The 22,263-nt window shown below is 38.4% G+C and overlaps 1 protein-coding gene across 6 annotated transcripts in view; it reads left to right on the top strand.

Annotated features, from left to right (window-relative positions):
- CSNK1G1 (casein kinase 1 gamma 1) overlaps window positions 1-22,263 on the top strand; it is a 191,892-nt gene that overhangs the window by 56,064 nt on the left and 113,565 nt on the right. Inside the window, exon 2 of one of the 6 annotated variants that reach the window (XM_046008577.1) lies at window positions 5,995-6,043. The exons of the other annotated variants lie outside the window; for them this stretch is intronic. The gene's annotated coding sequence lies outside the window, so the exon portion shown is untranslated. The remainder of the gene's footprint in view (window positions 1-5,994; window positions 6,044-22,263) is intronic. 6 annotated transcript variants of the gene reach the window in all.

Genomic DNA, 22,263 nt, shown 5'->3' with positions numbered 1-22,263 from the left:
AAATCTTAGGGTAGTCATGAATCAAATTCTTCCTAATTTTATTTATTTTTTTAAATTTTATTTGAGAGAAAGAGTTCATGCAGGAGGGAGGGAGAGAGAGAGAAAGAACAACCTGAGCAGAAGGTGGACACTTAACCCTTAACCAACTGAGCCATCTAGGTGCCCCTAATTCTTCCAAACTTTAATTAATTTTTCATAGAAATGGTTAGATAAAGTTTTTTATGATTCTAGTACTATAGTTTTTCTTGCTCTGAGGTAATCCATTATAATATGAGAATTATTTAGTACTAATAGTTGTCAAGATTGTGAATTGTCTCTTAGTCTTAACTCCTCACACTGACCTCTGCTAATTAATGAAATTCAGTTACCTTTACTGAAAATAATGAAAAGGGAAGTTTATTGCTGATCATATTTATTTGTAGGATTCAAATAGAAGCTTGCTATGCTGCATCTGAATTGTATAATGTAACTATAGCCATATCCCAGTGAAGGTAAAATATCATTGAAAGACCACTTGAACTCATGTTTTTCCATTCTTCTTAAAATAAATACTTTTATTTTACTGTAGCTTAGTTATAGAGAAAGAATATAGGAAAAAGTGTCAATTGTTCCAGATATCAAAAAAATTGAAAGGACAAAAAGTATTCTGTACTAAATTTTGTATTAATCAAGTTCTTATGGTTAAGATACTTCTATGAATTCAAAATGTGTCCTACCTAACACGTTATAGAGCATTGGACTATATAATAATAAATTGTACCATGCTCTCTCTCACTCTCCACCCTTCTCTCTCTCTGTCAAATAAATAAATACAGTCCTTTAAAAAAAAAAGAATATAGAAAGAAACTATTCCTTTTGCACTATCATGTAAGCTATAAAATGAGAGAATAAACAGATAATGGCCCTTTGAAGAGGGGGATAAGTATAACTTTAAACATTCTAATTAGATGGGTAAGTTGCCTATGTGTTTAGCCATTGATTAAGAAATAGTTATTTGTAATGGACAAGAGTTAGATAAAAATAGAGTAGTATTTATATTTATAATGCTGTCAGATTTTCAACAGCAGCCCTTCAAGTTCCCAGTAAATACAGTGCAAAATGAAGACTCACTCATGATAAAAGCAAGCAGAAGATAGTAGTGTAATGCCTTTCATATTGCTATGATTAAAGTGCAGCCCTACCTTAAACTTTAGTTTTAAACCTGTGTTTCCAGGTACCAAGTAAGAGTATGGTATGTACCTATGATGAAAAGTAGCTCAGCACCTTTAGGAGAAAGAATCAGATTCCATTGTACCTAGTTCATACATAAAACTGAGAAAGAGAAAGCTGAATATGGGAACACTCCTGTTATAATCCTTTATGCTCCATGAGAGAAGAAAAACATGTTCTAGAATAAGGATTTCAGAAGGTGGAAGATAGTTACTATTTAGGATAATTGAGTATACAAATACAATGAAATGTTACATAAGATCTAATTAGAGGTGAGATTTGCTACTGCCTTGTGTGGCTTATCAATAAATTAATGGGAAATACAGGAAGAGAATTCAGGCTTTCTGTATATAGCCGTTAAAACTCCAGTCTCCCATGGAGTGCCTGGGTGGCTCAGTGTTAAGCCTCTTCCTTCCGCTCAGGTCATGATATCAGGGTCCTGGGATTGAGCCCCCGCATCTGACTCTCTGCTCAGCGAGGGCATGCTTCCTGCCACCCCCCGCACCCCCCCACCCCCTGCCTCTCTACTTGTGATCTTTCTCTCTGTCAAATAAATAAATAAAATCTTAAAAAAACAAACAAACAAAACAAACCACTCCAGTCCCCTCCTTCCCCCCTATTGGCTGCCTTGCTTGCTCAAGGAAAGTTTAATGATGTGATCATTTCCTAATAAGAAAACTTCACCAATATTAGTGTTGTCTTTGACTAGATGATTTTAAATGAAATTTGCAATGTCTGTGGCTATAACCCATCTCAGTATCAGAAACATCTACATTCATCATCAGCCCATGGTCTTGTAATTTTATATATGATAGCCTTTTCCCTTTATAAAGCCATCTGTTTGTCATATAAATGTTTGTCAATAAATGCATATAAACACATCTGTTTATTATATAAATGGTATAAATGTCATACCATTATCTAATGTGGAATAAACTTTTGTTTTGAAAACTGCTTATTTTCTGAGAATAATACCAAAATTGTTCTCATTTGGATTTGAAATTAAGAAATGTGAATATTCCCTTGAATAAGAAACAAATGAATTAAATCAATCTAGTTAATAGCACTAGCCATGATATTCTGAACTATTTGGTAGAAAGTGTTACCATTATTTCAGACTTCCTCTTTTCATAAGATTTGGGTTTTTTTTTGCTAGAGTGAATAGGTACTTTTTAGTTTAAACAGGATACTTTTATTCTTTGAGTACCCATCCTTGTTTTTGGCAACATACATTATTTATGCTAAAGACTTTAAAAGCTGTATTTCATTTGAACAGCTTTAGACAAGACGTTGCAAATGGGTGTTTTGGATATTTAAAATTTTTAAAAGTTAATTGCCAACATATAAAAAAAGGGAGATATTAAAGATTTTATTTATATATTTGAAAGAGAGCAGGTGTGGTGGTGAGGGGCAGAAGGAAAGGAACAAGCAGACTCCCTGCTGAGCAGGGAGACTGAGGGGTGAGCACAGGACTGGATGCAGGAGCTCCGGGGGTGGGGGGGTGGAGCTTGATCCCAGGACCCTGAAATCATGACCTGAACTGAAGTCAGATGCTTTATCAACTGAGCCCCCAAGGCGCCTCTGAAATTGGGGAGATTTTATTGATATTTCAGTGACTAATAACAACTCCTGAAAAATCCGTGCTGGCAGCATTGCGTCTATATTCTTACATGGTAGACGTCAACAGGAGCTGAGACATAGCTGTGCTTTAGATGGGATGCCCGCTATTCACTTTACTACCATATACCTTTGAAGTGGTCATGAGTCCTTACATTTGCTATCTGGTTCTTCGAGCATTGCAGCCTTTGCATCAGTGAGTTTGTTTCTTGATGCATGCCTGTTTAATGGAATCATCTTGAGAATGATAAAAAGCCTTGGTGTTCTTAGGCCATCATTCAGTTTTGTTCTGTTTTAAACCTTTTAGACTGGGAGTATTATCCTTTTATTATTTTAATTTATTCAAGAGAAGGGTGTTACATTTTATGTCTGTAACTTAAATAAAAGAAGATTAGCATGAGAAATTAAGATAACTTTGAGAAAAAACATCCAGTAATTTAACATCCAAATAAATACTGCTTTCTTAAAGTAATCACCGCAAGAGGCCGTTTTTTTCTAAAAGTGCTTACTCAAAACGTATTTTGGGGGGGAAGGATGGTATATTTCTTTTGAATATTATCAGGTGTCACATTTTTATCCTTAGAGATTAGATACATTTTAGTAATACTTGAAAAGTATATATAATTTGAGGGGAGCCTGGGTGGCTAGTGGGTTAAAGCCTCTGCCTTCAGCTCAGGACATGATCCCAGGGAGCCTGCTTCCCCCTCTCTCTCTACCTGCTGCTCTCCTTACTTGTGATCTCTCTCTGTCAAATAAATAAATAAAATCTTAAAAAAAAAGAAAAGTATATATAATATTGAGAAGTAGTATATATATATAATTTGAAAAAAGTATATAATTTTGAGAAGTATATATATAATATATATAATGTGATAAAGTTTATGAAGTAACAAGAAGTCAGGCAGCTCAGAGTCTAATGGATGAGAATCTGGATAAAGCCAGATTTTATCCAGCTTCATAGCAAATTTGAACATTCGTTCAAAGTAAATAGTTCTCCAGGAAAGAAGACGTTGTAACTATAGGTTTATACCCATTAACCTTCAGCTTTAACTCTCCTTACTGAAGGAATAGAGTATAATGAATTAACAACAATAACAAAACAGTAAGAAGACAAAAGTAATGAAAACTTTATCAGGGTGATGAACACAGAGATAATGCCTAATTTATGCCACAGGTTTCAAGGAATGCCTTTCAGGAATAATACACTTTGAACCAGATTGAAAGAAATTCAGTTGTAACTATTCTTTCCAAAAGGACCATGCATTGTTGTCAGAACCATATAAAGTTTGAAAAGCCATACTAATATGTCATAGGAAAGAGAAGGTTAGGTACATGTATTTTGAGGCCACAGCAGCGAAATGATAAACTATATATAATTTATTTATAATATTTATAAAAATATTTATATAAATACATAGTTTTGCTCCTCTCTGATTAAACCTTTCAGTATCACAGTTGGCTTCTACATGAAGAAGTCCTTACCAGATTTCTTTTTTTTTTTTTTTAAAGATTTTATTTACTTATTTGACAGAGAGAGAGATCACAAGTAGGCAGAGAGGGAGGGGGAAGCAGGCTCCCCACTGAGCAGCGAGCCCAATGCGGGGCTCCATCCCAGGACCCTGAGATCATGACCTGAGCGGAAGGCAGCTGCTTAATCCACTGAGCCACCCAGGTGCCCCCTTACCAGATTTCTTTTTTAAGATATTATTTATTTATTTGAGACAGAGCAAGAGAGCACTAGGAGGGGTAGAGGGAGAAGCAGACTCCCCGCTGAGCAGGGAGCCCAATGTGGAGCTTGATCCCAGGACCCTGGGATCATGACCTGAGCTGAAGGTGGATGCTTAACTGACTGAGACACCTAGGCATCCTAAGAATTCCACTTTAAATAGATATAAGTGCTTTTACTTTTCCGTCCTTAACAAATTTATTGTGAACAAGATTTAGAGATGAAGCCAAAAGCAGGAGGTACAGTCTCCTTTTCTCAGTATATGACAGGATAGTTCCTATAGGCCTAGGTCCTTACCATTCCTGTTAGGTTGGTGAAATGAATGAGCCAACTCAGGAAGCTCTAAGTATTTACCAGATGACTGAACTCAAGAAAAGTCAGTTGTACTAATTGTGGGCTAAATTTGATATCTCCCAAGTTCAAAATTTATTTTATTTATTAATTATTAGCTTTAAAGATTTTATTTTTAGTAGTCCCTACACCCAACATGGGGCTTAAACTCAAAACCCTGAGATCAAGAGTTGCATATTCACCAACTGAGCCAGCCAGGTGCCCCCCAAATTTATTTTATTTATTTATTTATGTTATTTATTTTTTTATTTGACACAGAGAGAGAGATCACAAGTAGGCAGAGAGGCAGTCAGAGAGAGAGGAGGAAGTAGGCTCCCTGCTGAGCAGAGAGAGCCTGATGTGGGGCTCGATCTCAGGACCCTGAGACCATGACCTGAGCTAAAAGTAGAGGCTTTACCCACTAAGCCAACCAGGCGCCTCCCCAAATTATTTTTAAAACAGAAATGTGCTTTAGATGAATTATATGGTATATAAATTATATCTCAATAAAGCTTCAATTAAAAATGCAAGTGAGGGGCGCCTGGGTGGCTCAGTGGGTTAAGCCTCTGCCTTCGGCGGGGCCGTGATCTCAGGGTCCTGGGATCGAGCATCAGGCTCTCTGCTCCACAGGGAGCCTGCTTCCTCCTCTCTCTCTGCCTGCCTCTCTGCCTACTTGTGACCTCTCTCTCTTTAAAAAAAAAAATGCAAATGAGATCCCATGGAGAAATTCTGCCACAAAAAGGGGTCATAAATATAGTGTTCAAGGGGCACCTGGGTGGCTCAGTGGTTTAAGCCACTGCCTTTGGCTCAGGTCATGATCTCAGGGTCCTGGGATCGAGTCCCGCATTGGGCTCTTTGCTCAGCGGGGAGCCTGCTTCCCTCTCTCTCTCTCTGCCTGCCTCTCTGCCTACTTGTGATCTCTCTCTGTCAAGTAAATAAATAAAATCTTAAAAAAGAAATATAGCGTTGAAGGGATGAAGAGCATCAGTGTGGGAAACAGAAGGAATTTTAAGTTATTCAAGGGAGGAAGAATTAGGCTGGCTTCCTAGTTAAAAAAAAAATTGTGGACACATTAAAAAACACCACACACTTTTGTTTTTTTATTGTTTCAGGAGGACAGTTGTGAAGCCAGTGCACTTTCGATTCAGTGGGGCTGAATGGGTGAGTAAGTGAGTGCAGGGTTTTTTGGTATATGTGGCAGATGAGATACCAGAGTCAAACCCCGCTGGGTTTGACTGTGACCTAGTTAGTGAACATAACCCTCTGAGCTTCAGTTTCCTCATCTATGGCAAGGAATAATTGGGTTTTATCAGGGCAAGTAAGTCTAAGTTCATTCATTTCACTGAAGAGGTCACATAGCACCCAAAGTTAATCGTTTTAAAAATGTAAATATCACTTGGCAGATACAAATCAAAACCATAGGTGAGAATGGCTAAAATTACCAAGTCACAAAACAACAGATGTTGGTGAGGATGTGGAGAAAGGGGAACCCTTTTACACTGTAGGTGGGAATGCTAACTGGTGTAGCTGCTCTGGAAAAGAGTATGGAAGTTCCTCAGAAAGTTAAAAATAGAACTACCCTACGACCCAGCAGTTGTACTGCTAGCTATTTATCCAAAGGATGCAAACAGTGATTTGAAGGGGCACATGCACTCCACTGTTTATAAGCAGCAATGTCCACAGTCACCAAAATATGGAGAGCTCAGATGTCCATCAACAGATGAATGGATAAAGAAGATGTGTGTGTGTATATACATATTCTTACCCACACACACACACACACACACACACACACACAGGAATATTACTCAACCATCAAAAGGAATGAAATCTTGCCATTTGCAATGATGTGGGTGGAACTAGATGGTATTATGCTAAGTGAAATAGGTTAGTCAGAGAAAGACAAATACCATATGATTTCACTCGTAGGTAGAATTTAAGAACCAAAACATGATATAGGGGAAGGGAAGGAAATATAAAATAAGATGAAAACAAAAGGAGACAAACTGTAAGAGACTGTTAACTATAGGAATCTGAGAGTTGCTGGAGGGGAGGTGGGTAATTGGGTGATGGGCATTAAGGAGGGCTCTTGATGGAATGAGCACTGGGTGTTGTATGCAACTGATGAATCACTAAATTCCACTCCTGAAACTAATAATGCTGCACCTGTTAACTAATTTAAATTTAAATATAAAATAAAACTATGTAAGCCCTAAATCCTTTTACATATAAATGTCATTCCACTGCTTTAAATGTTTAAATGGCTTCTTCTTGCTGTATCAGTGATCTATAAACATCCTGAATGATGGACTCCTGCTGTGTCTTCACCTTGAGAACTTGTTGGTCTTCTTCCACCAACTCTTTTTTTATGGGCTGTTCCTCTCTCTGTAGACTCTGTTCCTAGCTCTTGATAAGGTTGGCTCCTTCTCATCCTTGAGGACACCGTTTAAAGTGTGGCTTCTAATAACGGTTTTAATCTCCCTCTATCTAAAACTCTCCCTTTTGACTTCCTCATAATCTTTATTTCAGCAGATCTTTGTTTTCTTTGTATTTCTTTAATTCCTGTGATTGATTGTGATGCCACCTCTAGAACTATAAGTTCTATGAGCACAGGAACTACATATATGTTGACATCACCATTATATACCTGGTGACTGTCTTAGTTTTAGGCACTCACTACATGTTTGTTGGTTGAATTAAGAACTCCACTTTGTTTTTTTTGGTGGCTTTTTTTTTTTCCTTTTGTTATTTGTTTTTTAAGATTTTATTTATTTGACAGGGAGAGAAAGAGCACAAGCAGGGGGAGTGGCAGGGAGAGGGAGGAGCAGGCTCCCTGCTGAGCAAGGAGCCGGATGTGGGATCATGACCTGATATGAAGACAGAGGCTTAACAGACTGAGCCACCCAGGTTTTCCAAGAATTCTACTTTGAATAGATATAAGTGCTTTTCCTTATCAACACCTAGAAATTATGCAGACTCCTTCAGTAATAGCTATTACTTTCTTTTCTGTAGAAATAATATTTTAAAATGTGCATAAACAAACTCGTGTGTATGTCTTCTTTTTTTAAGACTTCATTTTTTAGAGCAGTTTTAGGTTCGCAGTAAAATAAAGAAAAAGGTATAGAGATTTACCCTTCATACATCCCCCCAAACATGCATAGCTCCCCCATTATCAACACCCCCCACCCATTGATGCATTTGTTATAATTGATGAACCTACATTGACAAATCATAATCACCCAAAGCTTGTGGTTTACATAAGGGTTCACTTGAGGTGTTGTACGTTCTGTGGTTTCAGAAAAATGTATAATGATATATATCCACCATTATAGTATTATACAGAGTAGTTTCATCGTCTTAGCAAATGCCCTACTGAAAGAATTCATGCGAGGGACACGTAACACAGAATTGAGTTGGGAAAGGTTTTCCAGAGAAAGGGACATTTAGGGTAGAGGTTAAAAAGGAGCATAAGTTAACTTAAGGAGTCCAGGCTGAGGGTCTTTGAGAAGAAATGAGTTAAGTTTGGTGTTCATTAACATTCACTGCAAGGGAAATATTGAAGTGAAACGAAGCTGGAGAGGTTAGCAAGTGCCAGATCAGGAAGGACTTTAAGCCACTTAAGAGATTTTACCTTTTCTCTAAGGCTATTGAGAAGCTATTGAAAGTTTGAGTTGGAAGATAACATATCAGGCCGACCTTTTAAGAAAGTTCCCTTAGGCTGCAGTGGTGTGCAAATTGCTGTGGAGACACACTAGTTGAGAGGGGAAACCCAGAGCAAGGAGATCAGTGGTGAGATTGTGTTCCATCCCTCTGGGAGGATTGTTTGCTACAGTGATACTAAATCAACATGGAGAAAACTTCTAGATTTGAGTGCTAAGAGTTAAAACTGACAGTTCTTTTGTCTCTTGTTTAGGTCTTGAGGTCGATGGTTAGTAGTATTGTGCTTTGAAATGAGATCCAAGAGAAGAATGTAGGTTTCAAATTTTCTTGGGGAGAAGGTGGTGGGAGAAATGGGAGCCAAGAGATGAGTTCAGTTGGAACTGTTCAGTTTGAAGTATCGGCATTTTTTATGTTTAGGTAGAAAAATTAAGTATACTTCTGACCATATAGATCTCAACCTCTGGAGAAGGGCTGGAAATGTAAATTAGGGTGTATCAGCATGTAAATGAACATATGATACGAATGCTTAGAATAATGTACCAGTGCACGTGGGGGAGTGGGGGCAGCGGCACAGTGTCTTTTACATAATAAATGCTTAATACATTTATGTTGAATGCATGCATGACTGGAATCCATGAAGTTGTATTGAGTGAGAAGAGAGGCTTGACCCAGTATTCAGAGGAAATGAAACCATTTAAGGACAGGCTGAGTAAAGGAGCAGTTAGGGTGGGTGGTTCACGGGGTTGAGGGTCTGACTCTTGATCTCAGCTCAGGTCTTGATCTCAGGGTAGTGAGTTCAAGTCGTGTGTTCAGATCCAAGCCCAGGAGCCTACCTTAAAAAAATAAAAGGATCAGTCAGAGATATAGAAAGACAAAAGAGAGTGACAGCATGAACTCAAAGGGGAAAAATTGTTTAAAATAAGAGCAAAAGGCCACCCACCAGTGCAAGGAGATGAAAAAGATATGGACTGAACAGTGTTCCTCAGATTTAACCTCAAAGGTGCGGTTTACCTGAAAAGAAAGGTAAAAATGGTTTGGGGGGATGGGATTAAAAGCCCTATTACACAGTGTTCAGTAATAAGGAAATAGAAACTGTGAGTGAGGACAGCTCTTCAGTTTGGTTGGGCCCATGGGAAAGAGAATGGTAGCTGGACCAGAAATAATGATCAAGGTATGGGTGTTGTGTCTTATATTTTTAATGGGAATGTTTTGAACATGTTTGGTGCTCATTGTAGGGGATCAGGAGAGAGGAAGAGGATAAAGGTACAGGTGAGAGAGATGATACAGTAAAGTTTATAAGTTACTTGCCTTGGGTGAGAGGACCACCTATTCTGTATGAGATAGGAAGAAGGTAATGTAAAGATAGGTAACTTTGCAGACATGTTTCTGCTGGTTTGTGTTAGAAAATTGAGGGAATTTTTAATCTAATGATTTTTTTTTAAATAACTAAAAATAATACATGCTTATTTAAAATTATAGTTGACCTTTGATTAGTGTGGGGGTTAGGGATGCCAGCCCTCCAGTGCAGCTGAGAATCTACTTATAACTTTTGACTTCTCAAAAACTACTGCTAGTCTGTTGTTGACAAGGAGCCTCACTAATAACATAGTTAATAATAACATAAATAACTAATAACATAGTGTGTTGTATGTATTATATACTGTATTCTTTTTTTTTTTTTTTTAAGATTTTATTTATTTATTTGACAGAGAGAGATCACAAGTAGGCAGAGAGGCAGGCAGAGAGAGAGGAGAAAGCAGGCTCCCTGCTGAGCAGAGAGCCCAATGCGGGGCTCATCCCAGGACCCTGGGATCATGACCTGAGCCGAAGGCAGAGGCTTTAACCCACTGAGCCACCCAGGTGCCCCCTATACTGTATTCTTAAAGTAAGCTAGAGAAAATATTAAAATCATAAGGAAGAGATAATATGTTTATAACATTATACTGTATTTATAAAAAACAATCCCTTATAAGTAGACCTGTGCTATTCAAGGGTTGACTGTATTATAATTAACTAAAGCCCATAGTTTATAGAATCCAATCCTTGTGTTATATATTTTATGGGTTTTGACAAGCACATAATGATGTATCTACCATTACAGTATTTTATAGATTAGTTTCATTGCTCCAAAAATCCCCTCTGCCTTTTCATCCCTTTCTCCCTTTGTCTCCTGAATATGTAGCAATTACTGTTCTTTTTACTATCTCCATATTTTTTCCTTTTCCAGAATGTCATATACTTGGAATCATATAGTATATAATATTTTCAGATTGGCTTCCTTCACTTAGTGACTGTTCTTTGAATGTTCCCCTATTTCTTTTCATGGCTTGATACTTCATTTATTTTTATTGCTGAATAATATTCCTTTGCATGGCTGTATCGTAGTTTATCCATTCATTTATTGAAAGATACCTTGAATGGTTCCACTTTTTGGCGATTTCAGATAAAAACATTTACTATGTTTAGCTGCTATAAACATTATGTAAAAGTTTTTGTATGGCCTTTAAGTTGTCAGTTCTTTTGAATAAGTACCAAGGACTACTGGATCATATGGTAAGAATATGTTTAGCTTTGAAAGAAGCTGCCAAACTGCCTTCCACTGTGGCTGTACCATTTTGCATTCCAACCAACAATGAATGAGAGTTCTTGTTGCTCCATATCCTCACCAGCATTTGGTGTTATCAGTGTTTTGTACTTTCCATCCTAATAGTGTAGTAATACCTTATTTGAATTTGCAATTCCTTAATGGCGTATGATGTTGAGCATCTTTTCATTTTTGTGATTTGTATGTCTTTGTGAGGTGTTTGTTCAGATTCTTTGCCCATTTTCTTTTTCTTTTTTTAAATTAAGCTCTACATCCAGTGTGGGGCTTGAACCCAGAACCCTGATATCAAGAGTCACATGCTCTACCAACTGAACCAGCCAGCCAGGTGCCCCCGTTTGCTCATTTTTAAATTGGGTTTATTTTGTTGTTCATTTTCAAGTTTTTTTGGTTTTTTATTTTTTATTTTTTAATTTTTTTTTTAAATTTTGGGTAAGAGTCCTTTTTCAGGTATTTGTTTTGTGAATATTTCGCCAAGTCTGTAGCTTATCTTTTTGTTCTTTTAACAATGACTTTTGCAGTGCAGAAGTTTTTAATTTTATTTTTTTAATTTATTTTTTTTTATTTTTTGAAGTTTTTAATTTTAATTAAGTCCAGCTTACCAATTTTTCTTTCATGGATTGCACTTTTGGTGGTGGATCCGAGAAATCATTGCCAAACCCAAGGTCACTTAGATTTTCTCTATTATACATTCTAATAGTTTTATAGTTTTCTGTTTTCCATTTAGAGCTACCCTTCATTTTGAGTTAATTTTTGTGATAGGTGTGAAGTCTGTGTGTAGATTCACTTTTTTGCATGTAGTATCCATTTTTTCCAGGACCAATTTTAGAAGAGATAATCCTCCACTGTATTGCTTTTGCTCCTTTGTCAAAGAGCAGTTTGATTATATTCGTGTGGGCCTATTTCTGGGCCTTCTGTTCTGTTCCATTGATCTATTTGTGTATTCTTTTACTTGTACCACACTGTCTTGATTATGGTAGCTTTATAGTGAGTCTTAAAGTTGAGTAGTGTTAGTCCTACGACTTTGTTCTTCTCTTTGAAATGTGTGTTGGCTATTCTGGTTCTTTTTTTTTTTTAAGATTTTATTTATTTATTTGACAGAGAGAGATCACAAGTAGATAGAGGGCAGGCAGAGAGAGAGAGAGGGAAGCAGGCTCCCTGCTGAGCAGAGAGCCCAATGTGGGACTCGATCCCAGGACCCCGAGATCATGACCTGAGCCGAAGGCAGCGGCTTAACCCACTGAGCCACCCAGGCGCCCTATTCTGGTTCTTTTGCCTTTTCTTTCTTTCTTTCTAAGATTTTATTTATTTATTCTTGAGAGAAAGGGAGATGAGTGGGGGAGCAGGGCAAAAGGAGAAGCGGTCTCCCCACTGAGCAAGGAACCTGATAGGGGACTCTGGCCCATTGCATGTCACCAGTGTCTCCTTAGAATGAATCTGTACAGTCTCATCTGGTGCCCAGGCTTTTGTGGCTGTTGCCTGGGGTTGCACCCCCATGGTTGCCTGGCTCTAGTGGCTGCAGAGCTTGTGTTTATGAGTCCCACAAGACTATAACAAACAGTTTTTAACTGACTGTAACCCTGACGGCTCAATGCAGAGGGAGCAGATTAAAAAGCTCTGGTCTCAGTCTCCCTGAAAGATCTACTCTCATTCTTTTTATTTATTTATTATCATTTTTTTAAAATTTTTATTTGACAGAGAGAGATCACAAGTAGGCAGAGAGGCAGGCAGAGAGAGAGAGAGAAGCAGGCTCCCTGCTGAGCAGAGAGCCCGATGCGGGACTCGATCCCAGGATCATGACCTGAGCCGAAGGCAGCAGCTTAACCCACTGAGCCACCCAGGCGCCCCTACTCTCATTCTTTAAAAGCTGCTGCCTGAAGGTCCAGCTTCTAAATAGCCTTCATGGAAATGCTGACTTAAATCCTCCCATTTGGTTTTGTTGTTGTTGTTTTAAAAGATTTTATTTATTTATTTGTCAGAGAGAGAGAGAGAGCACAAGCAGGCAGAGTGGCAGGCAGAGGCAGAGGGAGAAGCAGGCTCCCCGCTGAGCATGGAGTCCAATGCCTGACTCTATCCCAGGACCCCAGTCTCATGACCTGACCTGAAGGCAGTCGCTTAACTGACTGAACCACCCAGGCATCCCAGGTCCTCCCCTTTGGGTCATTGACATGTGTTGGCAAGAACAAAGAAGGTGGCTTTGGACAATCACAAAGATTTGAGAAACAGCTAGGACCTAGGACCTGGCTGAGCAGTAAGGTTTATCTACAGGAGACTACTCTGTCTAGACTGGGAGAGGTGGTTGTTTTATCCAGTACACAGAAACCAACAGAGTCAAGGAGAATGAAAAAACAGAGGAATCTTTTCTGAACAAAAGAACAAGATAAAACTCAGAAACAGAGATAAGTGATTTACTTGATAAAGTCTTAAAAATAATGGTCATAATGTCAGTCACTGAGGTTAGAAATCCTTTAGAATTAAAGGAGTGTTGAAGAATTTTCCAGACAATCAAATATTGAAGGAGTTCATCACCACTAGACCGTCTTAAAAGAAATGTTAAAGGAACTTTTTCAAGCTGAAACTAAAGCATGGTAATTACTAACAGGAAAACATGAGTGTATAAATCTCACTGGTAAAGTTAAATATATAGTTAAATTCAACATTCTCTAATATTGTAATGGTGGTGGGTAAATCACTTATAAATCTAGTATAAAGGTTAAAAGAGTAAGTAGTAAAAATAACAAGCTACAATAATTTTTTAACAGGTATACAAGGTAAAAAGATGTAAATTGTGCCATAGAAAACAAAGTGAGGGGGTGTGTAAAAAATATAGAGCTTTAGTGTACATTTTAAGCTGTTACCAGCTTAAAATAGACTGTTGTAAATGTATTTTTATATAAGCCTCATTACAACTACAAAACTGAAACTTGTAAGATACACAAAAGAGAAAGTGAAAGGAATCTAAGCACACACTAAATAAAATAATCGAGTCATAAAGGAAGAGACAAAGGGAACAGAAAAGAAGAAAGGAACTATAAAACAGCTAAAAAAATAGTTAACAAAATGGTAATAGTAAGTCCATATATATCAATAATGACTTTAAATATAAATGTACTAAATTTCTCCAATCAAAAGACATAAAGTTGGTTAATGGATGAAAAGATAAGACCCAACTATATGCTGCCTACAGGAGACATCTGCTTTAAGGACACACACAAACTGAAAGTTAAGAGATGTTAAAAGATACTCCATACAAATTGAAACCAAAAAGCAGTGGTAGCTATACTGACATCAGACAAAATGGGCTTTAAGACAAATTCTCTAATAAGAACAAGGTCATTATAATGGTAATGTTGTCAGTCCAACATGTTGTCAGTCCAACAAGATGATATAACTTTGCAAATATTTATGCACCCAACATAGGAGCTCTTAAATATATATAAAATAAACAATAATAGGGAGAAATAGATGGCAACATAATAATGATAGGGGACTTCAGTACCCCACTTTCAATAGTGGATGGATCATTCAGACAGATATTCAGTAAGTAAACATTGGACTTAAAGTGTATGCTAGACCAGACGGACTTAATAGATATTTACACAGTGTTCCACTTGACAGCAGAATACCCATTCTTTTTAACATACACAGAATATCTCCAGGATAGATAATATGTTAGGTCACAAAACAAGACTTAATAAACTTAAGAAGACTTAAAGCATATCAAGCATCTTCTCTTTTCTTTTCTTTTTTAGATTTTATTTATTTATTTGACAGAGCATGAGCCATGGGGAGAGGCAGAGAGAGAGGGAGAAGCAGACTTCTCATTGAGCAGGGAGCCCAAAATGGGGCTGGATCCAGGACCCCTGTGATCTTATCCTGAGCCAAAGGAAGATGTTTAACCAACTGAGCCACCTAAGGCGCCGCTCAAGCATCTTTTCTGACCACAATGGCATGAAAGTAAAAATCAATTACAAGGAAAAATGGAAAATTCAGAAGTATGTGGAGATTAAACAGCATTCTACTGAATAACCAATGGGTCAAAGAAGAAATCAGCATAGTATTGGAAGTCCTTGCCGGAGCAGTTAGTCAAGAAAAAGAAATCAAGGGGTGCCTGGATGGCTCAGTTGATTAAGTGTCTTACTCTTTTTTTTTTTTTTTAAAGATTTTTATTTATTTGACAGACAGAGATCACAAGTAGGCAGAGAAGCAGGCAGAGAGAGAGGAGGAAGCAGGCTCCCTGCTGAGCAGAGAGCCCGATGTGGGGCTTGATCCCAGGACCCTGGGATCATGACCTGAGCTGAAGGCAGAGGCTTTTTTTTTTTTTTTTTTAAGATTTTATTTATTTATTTGACAGACAGAGATCACAAGTAGGCAGAGAAAGAGAGAGGTGGAAGCAGGCTCCCTGCTGAGCAGAGAACCTGATGCGGGGCTTGATCTCAGGACCCTGGTATCATGACTTGAGCTGAAGGCAGAGGCTTTAACCCACTGAGCCACCCAGGCGCCCCTAAGTGTCTTATTCTTGATCTTAGCTCAGGGCTTGATTGAAGGTTGTGAATTCAACCCCTCCATTGGGCCCCATGCTAGGCATGGAGCCTACTTAAAGAAAGAAAGAAATCAAAAGGCATCTAAATTGGAAATGAAGAAGTAAAATTATCACTGTTTGTGGATGATTTAAGATTAACATGGGCCTTGAGGGCATTATGCTAAGTGAAATAAGACAGAGAAAGACAAAATACTGTATGACCCACATACATGGAATCTAAAAAACCTGAACTCAGAGCAGCAGATTGGAGTTGCCTGAGGCAGGAAGCAGGGGTAATAGTAGGTATAGGGGGGTTGTAAAGGTAGTTGAAAGGTACAGTAGTCCCCCACCTTACCTGTGATAGATAAGTTTCAAGACCCCCAATGGATGCCTGAAATCATGGATTGTACTGTACCCTATATATACTGTTTTTTCCTGTATTACATACCTGTGATAACTTTTATCAGTTAGGCACAGTAGGAGATCAACAACTGACAAGTAGAACAGTTATAACAATATACTAAATAGATGATCTTACTCTCCTGTGTTCCCCTTTTTATTATTATTATTTTTTAAGATTTTATTTGAGAGAGAGTGCACAAGCAGGGGGAGTGGTAGAGAGAGAGAGAGAGAGAAGCAGACTCCCCACTGAGCAGGGAGCCTGATGTGGGGCTCCATCCTGGCGGCCAGGATCATGACTGGAGCCAAACCCACCCAGGCACCCCTCTCCTTCTTATTCTTGTGACGTTATGAGATGGTCAAGTGCTTTACATGATGAGATGAAGTGGAGTGACACAGGCATTGTGACGTAGCCCTAGGCTTCTCTTAACTTTCTGATGAAAGAGCAGAAGGAAGATTACCTGCTCCCGGATGGAAGTTTACCGTAGGTAACTGAAACTGGTTAAGGGAGACACGGGGAGACTTCTGCACAAACTTGGAGTTAGAAGATAATTAAGTTCTGGGGATGTAATGTACTGCATGGTGACTGTAGTTAATATTTTATTTTATATTTGAAATTGTTGAGAGTGTGATCTTAAATAAAACTGAAAAGTAATCATTAGATGAGAATAGACTGAACAGTGAGGGTAGGGTGGTAAGAATAGGAAACATTTGGGAGACATTAATAATTGGAATTGGTGGAAAAGAGAAACAGTAATAGTATCAGAACCTGATACTAAACATTGTTCTTCCCTTTAATAATAACACTCCTGAAATGTATTGTGACTAAAATAAATCAATTTTGGTCATTTAGATTAATTAAAGTGATATTCTTAGTGTCCTTTTTTCTTTTAAGCTAAAATGAGTTATAAGACTTTTATTTGTCCTTAATTTGTCTTTTGATTTTTTTATTCTGTAATTTTTGATAGTCTTTTAGCACACTCACACACAAGCATATGCACACATGCAGATACCATTTTTACTGAATATTTACTCAGTACCTCTTTCAGTATGATACCACTCTTGAAACTTATCCTGTGTTCTTTTTTTTTTTTTTAAGATTTTGTTTGTTTATTTGAAAGAGCATGGGCAGAGGAAGAAGCACTCCCCAGTGAGCAGGGAGACTGACTGAGCAGGGAGCCCAACTCGGGGCTCAGTCCCAGGACTGAGATCATGACCTCAGGGCAGATGCTTAAGTGACTGAGCCACCTAGGTGCCCCAACTTATCCTGTGTTCTAAACATCAGGTTAGGCTTGATGTCATTCTTTGAGGAGCTTACAGTGGGAATTTCAGGGATTGTGGTATTCACTCTTGGCCACTTAACAGGAGGGGAATTTTGCTTTGGGCTCTGGGAAGAATTTTCATCCTTACCAAGAAGCAGATACATGATGAGAAAGTCTTTTTGCTCTTGCCCTTTCTTTCTTTCTTTTTTTTTTTTTTTAAGATTTTATTTATTTATTTGACAGCGAGAGACAGCAAGAGAGGGAACGGGGAGTGGGAGAGGGAGAAGCAGGCTTCCCACGGAGCAGGGAGCCCCATGTGAGGCCCATGACCTGAGCCTAAAGCAGATGCTTTAATGACTGAACCACCCAGGTGCCCCTGCCCTTTGATTTTTGTTTTGGATACTGGAGTGAGAAATGATGTCTGAAGCTGAAACTTGTGACCGAGAGGCTGTAAACCTTTGCACCAAAGCCAGTAGATGGAGGAACAGCAGAAAAGTATGGTCACTTCAGAGACTCTTTAAGCATTCACTTACCATACAATCTAGCAATCCTACACCTCTAAGCAATTTCATCGTAATTTATATCAGAAGAGAGAGACTTAGAAGGCTTGAGTATCTTTTGTCTTGACTATCAACAAAAACTGTATGTTTTGACTTTAAAATTTAAATATTTACATACCTCATTTTGGTGGTGCCAATATATGAGAATCTGAAATAACAAACTGTAATTCAGTGATTTATTTTCTCTTAACAGACTCACAGCTGTAATTCTTTAAACGTTTTCTTTGGTGGTTTTATAATATGACTTAATTTTTTTTAGACTTCACACGGCTTCTCAAAATACTCTTACGTAAAGCAATAAAATCACTTAAGTCATTTCATTCATGATAGAGGACGCTGCCTGTCTCTTCCACAAAGCATGCATTCATTGTTGCCTTTATAAGAGAGTGACTTCGAGCCAGATGACCCCTTGGTTTTAGCCTATTTCTTTTGGATGTTGCCTCAGGGTGATAGGTACCAGAAAAGTTTCTCCCATTTCAATGTGATAGAATGCTCTAAGATGTCTTCTAGATATCTTCTAGGAAAACTTTTCACTGACCACTGTTGAAGATAGTCATTTCTTCAACTGTGTCATAAACCAGCAGATTTGGCATCAGTTCCCTACCTGCAGTTTGATGAATTGGATTTTTTCATTTTACTATTAGCAATAATTCTTTAACCTACTGGAGAATTCTTATAATTTCCCAGTCAAGGAAGTTGTGCATGTAAATCTGTTTTTATTCAGTAAGTGTGGCTTTATTGATGAAGTGATGCCTTCTGGGAAGCGGTAAACCAGTTCCTGAAATGAATTATAACTTTTGATTATAAAGAATGCTTGCAGTGTTATACTTGAAAAAATGTATTTCCTCTTAATTCAAGCATGCTTAAATTCATAGAAACTATTAGAATTAAGCTTCTTTTTTTCCCCAAAATTTTATTTATTTGACAGATAGAGAACACAACCAAGGGGAGTATCAGGCAGAGGGAGAGGGAGAAACAGGCTCCCTGCTGAGCAGTGAGCCGGATGTGGGACTCAGCCCCAGGACACTGGGATCATGACCTGAGCCAAAGGCAGATGCTTAGCTGACTGAGCCACCCAGGTGCCCCTAGACTTTAGCAAGTTAAGAACTTGCTGGCATGATTGTAAAAATTTATCATAGCATTTATATGTTTAATAAGCTACAAGTAGTTGCAAAATGGCTTATTTACTAGAAAAAGAAACATTTTATTGCATTTATATATCTCTCCCTCTGTCATTTTTTATTAACATATAGTTGACATACAGTATTTGTTCCAGGTGTACAACATAGTGATTCAGCAATTACTTGCATTATGAAATGCTCACCACACTAAGTGTGGTTACCATCTGTCACCATATGAAGTTACTACAATATTATTGACTACATTCCTTATGCTGTACTTTTCATCCTTGTTGACCTACTTATTTTATAACTGGAAGTTTGTACCTCTTAATTTCCTTCACCTATTTTGCTCATCCCTGAATCTCCCTTCCCTATGGCAACCACCAGTTTGTTCTCTGTATTTATGAATCTGTTTATTTGTTCATTTGTTTTGTTTTTTAGATTCCACATATAAGTGAAGTAATATATATAAAATATAAAAATAAAATAATAAATATATATAATATAAATATATATAAATATAAAATATAAAAATAATTTGTCTTTCTCTGCCTTATTTCACTTAATATAATAGCTTCTAGGTCCATACATGTTGTCACAAACTGGCAAGATTCCTTTTTTTTTTTAAAGATTTTATTTGGGCGCCTGGGTGGCTCAGTGGGTTAAAGCCTCTGCCTTCGGTTCAGGTCATGATCCCAGGGTCCTGGGATTGAGCCCCACATCAGGCTCTCTGCTCCGCGGGGAGCCTGCTTCCTGCTCTCTCTCTGCCTGCCTCTCTGCTTAGTTGTGATTTCTCTCTGTCAAATAAATAAAATATTCTTAAAAAAAGATATTATTTATTTATTTGACAGAGATCACAAGAGGCAGAGAGGCAGGCAGAGAGAGAAGAGGAAGCAGGCTCCCCACTGAGCAGAGAGCCCGATGCCGGCTCGATCCCAGGACGCTGGGATCATGACCTGAGCGGAAGGCAGAGGCTTTAGCCCACTGAGCCACCCAGGCGCCCCAAGATTCCATTCTTTTAAATATTTTATTTATTTATTTGACAGATAGAGATCACAAGTAGGGAGAGAGGCAGGCATAGAGAGAGAGAGGAGGAAGCAGGCTCCCTGCCAAGCAGAGAGCCCGATGCGGGGCTCGATCCCAGGACCCCGGGACCATGACCTGAGCCGAAGGCAGAGGCTTTAACCCACTGAGCCACCCAGGCGCCCCTTAAATAACTTATATTTCATTACACACACACACCCCACCCATCTTCTTTATCCATTCATCTATCGATGGAAACTTAGGTTGCTTCCACATCTTGGCTATTGTAAATAATGCTACAGTAGACATGGGGTATATGTATCTTTCTGAATTAGTGTTTTTGTTTTCTTCAGGTAAATACGCAGAAGTGGATTACTGGGTCATATGGTATTTCTGTTTTTAATTTTTAAAGGAATCTCCATACTGTTTTCCAGAGTTGTTACACCCATTTACATTCCCAAGAACAGTGTACAGGGGTTTCTTTTTCTCCACATTCTTGCCAATGCTTGTTGGCATATCTTTTTTTTTAAGATTTTATTTTATTTTTTAAGGATTTTATGTATTTGAGATAGGAAGAGAGAGAGCACAGAAGCAGGGGGAAGGGAGAGAGGGAAAGGAAGAAGCAGACTCCCTGCTGATCAGGGAGCCTGACCTGGGCTTGATCCTGGGACCCCAGACTCATAACCTGAGCCAACGGCAGATGCTTAACCAACTGAGCCACCCAGGTGCCCCAAGATTTTATTTCTAAGTAATCTCTACACTGAACGTGAGTCTTGAACTCACGACCCTGAGATCAAGAGTTGCATGCTTTGCTGATTGAGCCAACCAAGTGCCCCATTCTTGTCTTTTTGGTACTGGGTATTCTGACTGCTGTGAGGGGATATCTCATTGTGGTTTTGATTTGCATTTCCCTGATTAGTGTTATTGAGCCTCTTTTCATATGTCACCTTGTCTTCTTTGGAGAAATTTCTGTTCAGGTTTTCTGCCCATTATTTAATCAGGGTATTTTGTTTTTAGGCATTGATTTATGTGAGTTCTTCATATATTTTGGGTGTTAACCCTTATTGGTTATATCATTTGTAAATATCTTCTGTCATTCAGTAGATTACCTTTTTGTTTTGTTGATGGTTTCCTTTGCTGTGGAAAAGCTTTTCAGTTTAGTCCCAATAATTTATTTTTGCTTTTGTTTCCTTCCTCTAAGGAGACAGATCCAGAAAAATACTGCTGAAGGCTGATATCCAAAAGTTTACTGCCTCCCTGTGTGTATGTGTGTGTTTTGTTCGCTTTTAGGAGTTCTCTGGTTTCAAGTCTTACATTTAGATGTTTAATCTATTTTGAGTTTATTTTTGTGTATGGTGCAAAAAAGTGGAATTTCTCTCCCCCTTTTTTACTGTAAAAAAGAAAAAGGACCAATCATGTAGTTTGTCTTTTACTGCTATCTTTGGAAGTCATTTTTTTAAAAAATATTTTATTTATTTATTTGAGAGAAAGAGAGTGAGAGCATGAGAGGGGAGAAGGTCAGAGGGAGAAGCAGACTCCCCGTGGAGCTGGGAGCCCGATGCGGGACTCGATCCTGGGACTCAAGGATCATGACCTGAGCTGAAGGCAGTTGCTTAACCAGCTGAGCCACCCAGGTGCCCTGGAAGTCATTTTTTAAAAATAAAGTATAACTTAATATTTACCTTGGATGTTCATTTTGACCTGGTTCTTTTTTTTTTCCTTTAAAGATTTTATTTATTTATTCATGAGAGACAGAGAGAGAGAAGGGGAGAAAGGCAGAGACAGAGGGAGAACCAGGCTAAGCAGGGAGCCCATATATATGGACTTGATTCCAGAACCCCAGGATCATGACCTGAGCTGAAGTCAGACACTTGACTGACGGAGCCACCCAGGCGTCCCCTATTTGACCTGATTCTTTTTTTTTTTTTTAAGATATTTATTTATTTATTTGACACAGACAGAGAGATCCCAAGTAGGCAGAGAGGTAAGCAGAGAGAGAGCGGAGGAAGCAGGCTCACCGCTGAGCAGAGAGCCCAATTCGGGGCTCGATCCCAGGACCCTGAGATCATGACCTGAGCCGAAGGCAGAGGCTTTAGCCCACTGAGCCACCCAGGCACCCTTGACCTGATTCTTGAGCTAACTTTCTCATACGTTATCTGCTACTAATTGAAAATAAATCATTTAATATCCTTATGAAATAGAAAGCCTGACTATCCTGTCTTAACACTAATG

The sequence above is a fragment of the Meles meles genome, chromosome 6, assembly GCF_922984935.1.
Source record: "Meles meles chromosome 6, mMelMel3.1 paternal haplotype, whole genome shotgun sequence".
NCBI lineage: Eukaryota > Metazoa > Chordata > Mammalia > Carnivora > Mustelidae > Meles > Meles meles.
This window is presented reverse-complemented; position numbering and strand designations above follow the sequence as displayed.